This window comes from Salvelinus alpinus, chromosome 29 (assembly GCF_045679555.1).
Source record: "Salvelinus alpinus chromosome 29, SLU_Salpinus.1, whole genome shotgun sequence".
Lineage (NCBI taxonomy): Eukaryota > Metazoa > Chordata > Actinopteri > Salmoniformes > Salmonidae > Salvelinus > Salvelinus alpinus.
Window position 1 is genome coordinate 7,777,207 of NC_092114.1, and position 9,801 is coordinate 7,787,007.

Sequence of the window (9,801 nt, forward strand, 5' to 3'; positions counted from 1 at the left end):
GCGGCTGGTAGCCTCTGAATTTGAATGAGAATGGAGGATACACTACGCTGAGAAGTCTGTGTGTGTATCTGTTTCTCCTTATGTGTGTCTGTATATACAGGGCAGTGAGAGAGTATGTGTGTGTCAGTCTGTGTGTGTGAGACCCTGAGATGCTGTCCCCTAAAATAAGTCTCCCACAGAAGCCTTACCAACTCAAGCCTCCATCTTGGAATGGCAATGCCGGTTCAGTGTGACACAAACAACTTAATTGTCATGAGTTAAGTGACTCACTTCATATCTAGTGTAGAGAGAAAGTGAGGACTTGTGAGGGAACTTTCAAGAATCCCTGTCATTATATATTTTTAAATGTAGGACATCATCCCACCGGTTAAAAAGATAGAGGCACTCTGGGAGACGAAGAGCGTCACATAGTTATGAATGATTCGGGAGACAGGTGCAGGAATGCGTAATAGAGGGTGTTATTCAGCCCAAATTACGGCGTGGCATGTAAAGGGACAGGGGACAAAGACGTACACAAAACACAGGGTTGAAACCCAAACAAAAGAGCGAGGAGTACCTTAAATAAATACACACACGCAAAATGATTAATACACAGGACGAGACCCGTAATCATCTGCACAATCCACAAGGGCACAAAAGCCCGAAACACACAGCACAGGTGCTCACACGCACATTGTAACAATAAATCGACAGACAACGGAAACTAAAGGGCACGCTTATACAATTACTACAAGTGGGAACAGGGGACAGGTGTGCGTGAAAGCCCCGGAGGGATCCGTAACAGCACCCCCACCAGCAGCGCAAGGACACCAGTCTCAAGGACGATCACAGGAATGTAGTGTGGGTCGATCAGGACCCGATGCAGCTGTAACAGTATAACTTTACGGCGTCCCCTCGCCCCGACCCGGGCACGAACCAGGGACCCTCTGCACACATCAACAACGTTCGCCCACGAAGCATCGTTACCCATCGCTCCACAAAGGCCATGGCCCTTGCAGAGCAAGGGGAAACACTACTTCTAGGTTTCAGAGCAAGTGACGTAACTGATTGAAACGCTATTAGCGCGTACCCGCTAACTAGTTAGCCATTTCATATCCGTTACACTCACCCCCCTTTCAACCTTCTCCTTTTTCCGCAGCAACCAGTGATCCGGGTCAACAGCATCAATGTAACAGTATAACTTTAGACCGTCCCCTCGCCCCGACACGGGCGCGAACCAGGGACCTTCTGCACACATCAACAACGGTCGCCCACGAAGCATCGTTACCAATCGCTCCACAAAGGCCGCGACCCTTGCGGAGCAAGGGGAAACACTACTTCTAGGTTTCAGAGCAAGTGACGTAACTGATTGAAACGCTATTAGCGCGTACCCGCTAACTAGCTAGCCATTTCACATCCGTTACACAGCTGCCAAAGTTCTGGCGGCGTCGGACGGACCAGTAGCGTCGGACGGACCGGTCGTGGCGGCGTCAAGACGGACCAGTTGTGGCTCCTGAAGTTGCGTTGGACGGACCCATTGTGGCATTGTCGGATGACCCAGTTGCAGCTGCCGAAGTTCCGGTGGCGCTGGACGGACAAGTCGCAGCATCGGACAGGCCATTCTAGCTGTCTCCCTCAATGGTCGATTATTCTGTGACGTAGGTATGAAGAGATTCGGGAGACAGACACAGGAATGCGTAATATGTTTTTTTACTCAGACCCAAATTACGGCATGCCGTGTAAAGGCACAGGGACGAAGACCAAACAAACACGTAACAAAAACACAGGGTTGAAACCCAAACAAAAGAGCAAGTTGTACCTCAAATAAATAACACCCGCGCACAATGATTATCACACGGGAAAGACCCGGAATCATCTGCGCAATCTACAAGGGCACGAAAGCCCAAAACACACAGCACAGGTACTCACACGCACCAACGGACAATGTAACAATAATCAACAGCACCACGGTGAACTAAGGGCACATATATACACATACAATCAGTGGGAACAGGGGACAGGTGTGCGCTATGAAAGTTCCAGAGGGATCTGTGACAAAGAGTTTTAGCGTGTGCAAAAACATTATTAATCATATTTTTGTGTCCTTCACAATGCATTGGGCAAGTTCTAAGGGCACAAAAACATAAAGATAGACACAAAAAAACAGAGGATACTTCAAACGAAGAGTTTATTTCCAAACCGCTATGTCCACCAGTTTTTCATTTTTGTGTTTTTTTCACCCCATTGCTTATCGGTACCTGCATGTGTGTGTCAAATGTTTCTGTTCTCAGATGTTTTATTCATAGATTTTAGGTATATTAAAATGTGTTTTTATTAAAAAACGCTGCAATATATATCCATTGTTTAGCTGGAAAGGAATGTTCACATACTGTATATTTGACTGTGATGTGCGGTTGCCTCACCTAACTATATTAAGAGGAATGCATTAACTGTAAGCAGCTGTGGATAAGAGCATCTGCTAAATGACAAAAATGTAAATGTTTTACATACAGATCTCATAATACTGTATTGATTCATGAAAGAATATATTTTGTTATATATTGACGTCACAAATGTATGATTTGTACAGTTCTTTATTAAAAATGTAGTTATTTGTTACACTTGACTGTGTAAAACTTAGCAGTACTACTTATTGTATTTCTCTGAGAGTGAGGCGGATATATAGCGTTATGCAAAAAAAACAAGATTATTTGTCTCGCTGAAATGAAACCATCAAGTAATAGATTTCAAACAAATAAGTGTCTGTCATTGAACAACCCCATGCCATGGCCAATCTTTTTCATCAGTTCTTTAAACAATAAAAGCTGATTTACCAACATTTCTGGAAAGAAACTCTTCAAATATTGTTTTCATAGCTATTATTAGCATTATTTAAAGGTGCACTTTTCTGGTTGCTAAAATTCTAATAGTTCCCCTAATTTCAGTTAATGTAACTAAACAAGCAAGTACTGTGTAGAGAATCATTGTACCATCCAAACTGCTGTGAAATATATTTTCCATAAACAAAAGTATTGTATATTCAGCTCTTTGAAGATGGTGTACCAAACCGAAAGTAAAACTACTTTTAAGAACGAGAAGTATAGAAATAACACACATAGAACAGATCTACCGCTTCCTAGACTTGCTTTCAATGAGAATGGCAGATCTATAACTCCCATTTCTATGTGAATTTAGTCAGGTTACACAAAAAGTTACATATTGTAGCTTTAAATTACAGTGATAACCTAAACACTACAGTTCAGATATGTTTCTTCACTAGAGTCTCTAACCAGCCAGCCTGTTGATGATGAGGCAGATTAGTACTCTCTGTCTCTGACTCTGCATGTCAATGTAACCAGCCAGCCTGTTGATGATGAGGCAGATTAGTACTCTCTGTCTCTGACTCTGCATGTCAATGTAACCAGCCAGCCTGTTGATGATGAGGCAGATTAGTACTCTCTGTCTCTGACTCTGCATGTCAATGTAACCAGCCAGCCTGTTGATGATGAGGCAGATTAGTACTCTCTGTCTCTGACTCTGCATGTCAATGTAACCAGCCAGCCTGTTGATGATGAGGCAGATTAGTAGAGACGGTGAGCAGCAGCTGGCCTAGTGCTGGCCCTGTGGTAGCCGGGGTCATGGATGCCCACGGCCCACTGTGAGCCAGGATGGACTGGCACAGAGAAGGGAAGAGATTGGCGTGGTTGGCTTTCAAGATAAAGGGATGGAATTAGGGGAAGAGGAGGACAGGAGTACGAGCTGGAGAGGTTTATGGGAAGAGGTAAAAGAGGAGAGGGGCGAGGGAAGGTATGTTTACCCTTATTATGTGTAGGTCAATTCGCTACTTGCTAGAAGAACCTTCAATGATAGGGGAGAGAGGGGAGAAGGAGAGGAGAGAATGGGATAGTTAGAACTATTTTGAGAGGGGGATGGGATTTGGGGGATGGGGCAAAAGGAGAGAGAGATATGGGAGGGGGGACATTGTGGATGGGAGAGACAGGAGAGGGGATAGAGATACTTTGGGGGGGGGGGGGGGATCACTGGGGGATGGGTTTGGGGGAGGAGAAAAGGGAGAGATATCATGTTGGCCTGTTCCGTGTGTCCAGTCCTGGGAGAGAGAGAGAGGGCAGCTTCCTGAGCCAGCCACAGCCAGACCACCGGAGCTGAACTAACAACACTATAATGACCCTCCATTAACCCTGACCAGCTTTACCTCACATACAGAGAGCGAGAGAGAGAGAGCAGCTGGGGAGGAAAAAGAAAAGAGAGTTCAAGACAGTGGAAGAAACAAAGAAACTGAGACATCAATGTCCAGGCCAGTGCTCCATTTTAGCTCAATGTATTTCAGCTTCATTTCAGTGTAAACTGCCATTTGCATCTTATCTGGACACTTACAGTTGAAGACGGAAGTTTACATACACCTTAGCCAAGTACATTTAAACTCAGGCTTTCACAATTCCTGACATTTAATCCCAGTAAGAATTCCCTTTCTTAGGTCAGTTAGGATCACCACTTTATTATAAGAATGTGAAATGTCAGAATAATAGTAGAGAGAATGATTTATTTCAGCTTTCATTTCTTTCATCACATTCCCAGTGGGTCAGAAGTTAACATGCACTCAATTAGTATTTGGTAGAATTGCCTTTAAATGGTTTAACTTGGGTCAAACGTTTCGGGGAGCCTTCCAAAAGCTTCCCACAATAAGTTGGGTGAATTGTGTCCCATTTCATCCTGACAGAGCTGCTGTAACTGAGTCCGGTTTGTCAGCCTCCTTTCTCGCACACGCTTTTTCAGTTCTGCCCACAAATTTTCTATAGGATTGAGGTGAGGACTTTGTGATTGCCACTCCAATACCTTGACTTTGTTGTCCTTAGGCCATTTTGCCACAACTTTGGAAGTATGCTTGGGGTCATTGTGCTTCTACACCTGCATTGCTTGCTGTTTGGGGTTTTAGGCTGGGTTTCTGTACAGCACTTTGAGATATCAGCTGATGTAAGAAGGGCTATATAAATACATTTGATTTGATTTGATTGTCCATTTGGAAGACCCAATTTTGACCAAGCTTTAACTTCCTGACCGAGGTCTTGAGATGTTGCTTCAATATATCCACACAATTTTCATTCCTCATGATGCTATCTATTTTGTGAAGTGCACCAGACCCTCCTGCAGCAAACTACCCCCACAACATGATGCTGCCACCCCCATGCTTCACAGTTGGGATGGTGTTCTTCGTCTTGCAAGTCTACCCCTTTTTCCTCCAAACATAACGATGGTCATTATGGCCAAACAGTTCTATATTTGTTTCATCAGACCAGAGGACATTTCTCCAAAAAGTACGATCTTTGTCCCCATGTGCAGTTTCAAACCATAGTCTGGCTTTTTCATGGTGGTTTTGGAGCAGTGGCTTCTTCCTTGCTGACCGGCCTTTCAGGTTAGGTCGATATAGGACTCATTTTACTGTGGATATAGATACTTTTGTACCTGTTTCCTTCAGCATATTCACAAGGTCCTTTGCTGTTGTTCTGGGATTAATTTGTACTTTTGCACCAAAGTACGTTCATCTCTAGGAGACAGAACGCGTCTCCTTCCTGAGCGTATGATGCTGCGTTGTTCCATGGTGTTTATACTTGCATACTACTGTTTGTACAGATGAACGTGGTTTGGAAATTTTTCCCAAGGATGAACCAGACATGTGGAGGTTTAGATTTTTTTTTCTGAGGTCTTGACTGATTTCTTTTGATTTTCCCATGATTTAAAGCAAAGAGGCACTGAGTTTGACGGTAGGCCTTGAAATACATCCACGGGTACACCTCCAATTGACTCAAATGATGTCAATGAGCCTATCAGAAGCTTCTAAAGCCATGACATCATTTAATGGAATTTTTCAAGTTGGTTAAAGACACAGTCAACTTAGTGTATGTAAACTTCTGACCCACTGGAATTGTGATACGGTGAATTAAAAGTGAAATAATCTGTCTGTAAACAATTGTTGGAAACATTTATTGTGTTATGCACAAAGTAGATGTCCTAACCAACTTGCCAAAGCTATAGTTTATTAACAATATTTTTGTGGAGTGGTTGAAAAACGAGTTTTAATGACTCCAACCTGTTATCTTCCGACTTCAACTGTTTTACAGAGATCGGCAATCCAGGTCACCCAGATTGTATCATCATGTCTCAGTGTCAGATATGGCCAATCACAAGAAGCATTTAACCAGGCTAGAATACATTTAGTTCATATTACCTAATGTCAGACTATAGCCTACAACTAGGGAATAATGCCAATCATGAACTAGCATACCTGAACGGCACACTCGTCATTATTGTTGTGGAATACTATCCCACTTGTCTAATGATCTTTACATACAGTGGGGAGAACAAGTATTTGATACACTGCCGATTTTGCAGGTTTTCCTACTTACAAAGCATGTAGAGGTCTGTAATTTTTATCATAGGTACACTTCAACTGTGAGAGACGGAATCTAAAACAAAAATCCAGAAAATCACATTGTATGATTTTTAAGTAATTCCTTTGCATTTTATTGCATGACATAAGTATTTGATACATCAGAAAAGCAGAACTTAATATTTGGTACAGAAACCTTTGTTTGCAATTACAGAGATCATACATTTCCTGTAGTTCTTGACCAGGTTTGCACACACTGCAGCAGGGATTTTGGCCCACTCCTCCATACAGACCTTCTCCAGATCCTTCAGGTTCCGGGGCTGTCGCTGGGCAATACGGAATTTCAGCTCCCTCCAAAGATTTTCTATTGGGTTCAGGTCTGGAGACTGGCTAGAACACTCCAGGACCTTGAGATGCTTCTTACAGAGCCACTCCTTAGTTGCCCTGGCTGTGTGTTTCGGGTCATTGTCATGCTGGAAGACCCAGCCACGACCCATCTTCAATGCTCTTACTGAGGGAAGGAGGTTGTTGGCCAAGATCTCGCGATACATGGCCCCATCCATCCTCCCCTCAATACGGTGCAGTCGTCCTGTCCCCTTTGCAGAAAAGCAGCCCCAAAGAATGATGTTTCCACCTCCATGCTTCACGGTTGGGATGGGTTCTTGGGGTTGTACTCATCCTTCTTCTTCCTCCAAACACAGCGAGTGGAGTTTAGACCCAAAAGTTATATTTTTGTCTCATCAGACCACATGACCTTCTCCCATTCCTCCTCTGGATCATCCAGATGGTCATTGGCAAACTTCAGACGGGCCTGGACATGCGCTGGCTTGAGCAGGGGGACCTTGCGTGCGCTGCAGGATTTTAATCCATGACGGCGTAGTGTGTTACTAATGGTTTTCTTTGAGACTGTGGTCCCAGCTCTCTTCAGGTCATTGACCAGGTCCTGCCGTGTAGTTCTGGGCTGATCCCTCACCTTCCTCATGATCATTGATGCCCCACGAGGTGATATCTTGCATGGAGCCCCAGTCCGAGGGTGATTGACCGTCATCTTGAACTTCTTCCATTTTCTAATAATTGCGCCAACAGTTGTTGCCTTCTCACCAAGCTGCTTGCCTATTGTCCTGTAGCTCGTCCCAGCCTTGTGCAGGTCTACAATTTTATCCCTGATGTCCTTACACAGCTCTCTGGTCTTGGCCATTGTGGAGAGGTTGGAGTCTGTTTGATTGAGCGTGTGGACAGGTGTCTTTTATACAGGTAACGAGTTCAAACAGGTGCAGTTAATACAGGTAATGAGTGGAGAACAGGAGGGCTTCTTAAAGAAAAACTAACAGGTCTGTGAGAGCCGGAATTCTTACTGGTTGGTAGGTGATCAAATACTTATGTCATGCAATAAAATGCAAATTAATTACTTAAAAATCATACAATGTGATTTTCTGGATTTTTGTTTTAGATTCCGTCTCTCACAGTTGAAGTGTACCTATGATAAAAATGACAGACCTCTACATGCTTTGTAAGTAGGAAAACCTGCAAAATCGGCAGTGTATCAAATACTTGTTCTCCCCACTGTATATGTTACAGTGACCTGCTAAATATTATTATATTAACGGATAATTTGGACCAGTGAAAGCCCAGTGATATTTGCCATGGTTGGGTAAGGAACGATCCAGACGGGACACATTAGATTTAACCACACTGTAACAGTTTAATTAGACACTTAAAATGGCTCCACTTCCCCTTTACTGGTGTTGCATGGATAAATGATAGAGGAAGTAAGCTTAGGTAAATGGGGTTAACACACACACACATATACATACACACACACGCATATATAGACACAGACCAACACATGCAGGCACACAGATGCGTGGAAGCACACACACACACACACACACACACACTGAGGAAAAGGGTCCATGTCAGGGGATTTCTTAACTTTCTACAGAATAGAGACCATTTCCAATGTATATTTGAAGTTTTGTGGATATATGCACCATATCCTGACATTCTGTATCCAGATGTGTGTTTTAGACATATATGATGTTGTGTATTACTCTGAATATCACACATTGACATTTCCTATGTTCGGATATGGACTCATTCAATATCCTGAGATATGTGACATCCTATTTTCTCGCTTCTTGTTGACAAATACTGACTGTATACATGGGACATCCGTGTTTTCTCAGCACATTCAAGATAAGAAGCTCTATTGATTCCAGATATGCTTCTCTTGGCTGAGGTCCATATCCGGATGTTAATATGCTTTTTAATATGCTGAAAATAAGGACGATTTCTGATGCATTTCTGATTGTTCAGCACATGCTCAATAATTTGACAAATATGAAATCTATATTTTTCTTTCATGCACAAATCATTGACTCATTTGATATCCTGAGATAGAGACAATAAGATGCCTACATAGGCCTATGGTGACAAATACAGACAGTAGGCCTACATACTATATTTTCTCACCACATACAATGCATATGCTTTTTGATACGCTAAATAAGGAACATTGCTGATGTTCATTTGAGTTGAGGATATGGTAAATAATTTAGCCAATATTAAATCCATATAATTATTTCAAACACTAGCTATAATTTGTGTATTGCCACTGCATAAAGGCACACACAAACCACAAGCTAACAGCACTTCAGAGTGTGTAAACAGTGTGTGGTCGAACTGACAACTTGTCACGACTTCCGCCGAAGTTGGTCCCTCTCCTTGTTCGGGCGGTGTTCGGCGGTCGACGTCACCAACCTTCTAGCCATCGCTGATCCACTTTTCATTTTCCATTGGTTTTGTCTTGTCTTCTATCACACCTGGTTTCAATCCCATCATAACATGTTGTGTATTTAACACTCTGTTCCCCCCCATGTCCTTGTCGGTAATTGTTTCTTGTAGTGCTTATGCATGGTATGCTGGTATGTACCAGGTTTTGTTTGACCCATTTATTGTATTGTTCTGTTGACGGGGGTTTATGGATATTAAACGACACCGTTGTAAATCAGTTTTCGCTCTCCTGCGCCTGACTTCTCTGCCGCCAGTACGCACCTCACTACACAACTAGAAAAACAAAGAATTGAGAAGATTTTCAGAAAATACCTCAAAGAAGTTGTCGCTAAAGTGAGTAGCTAATTTAAGATTATGTATTTATCTTAGTAACGAGAATCAAGAACATTAGGTTATCTGGCCAGCAGCCAGTAGGTCCGCCTAGCTAGCTAACAAATAACGAAAACGCCTTCCCCTCAGGGAAAAACATCTACCCCCTATCAAGCCTCAAGGTGACAGATACCATTTTAAAAGGTTTAGGCATATTTTGTATTACTGGTTAATATAAGCTAGCTAGCGAACTAACTCCGCTAGCACACTAACTAGCAACTTGGCTAGCTAGCTAGCTTGTTCCAGTTAGTTTT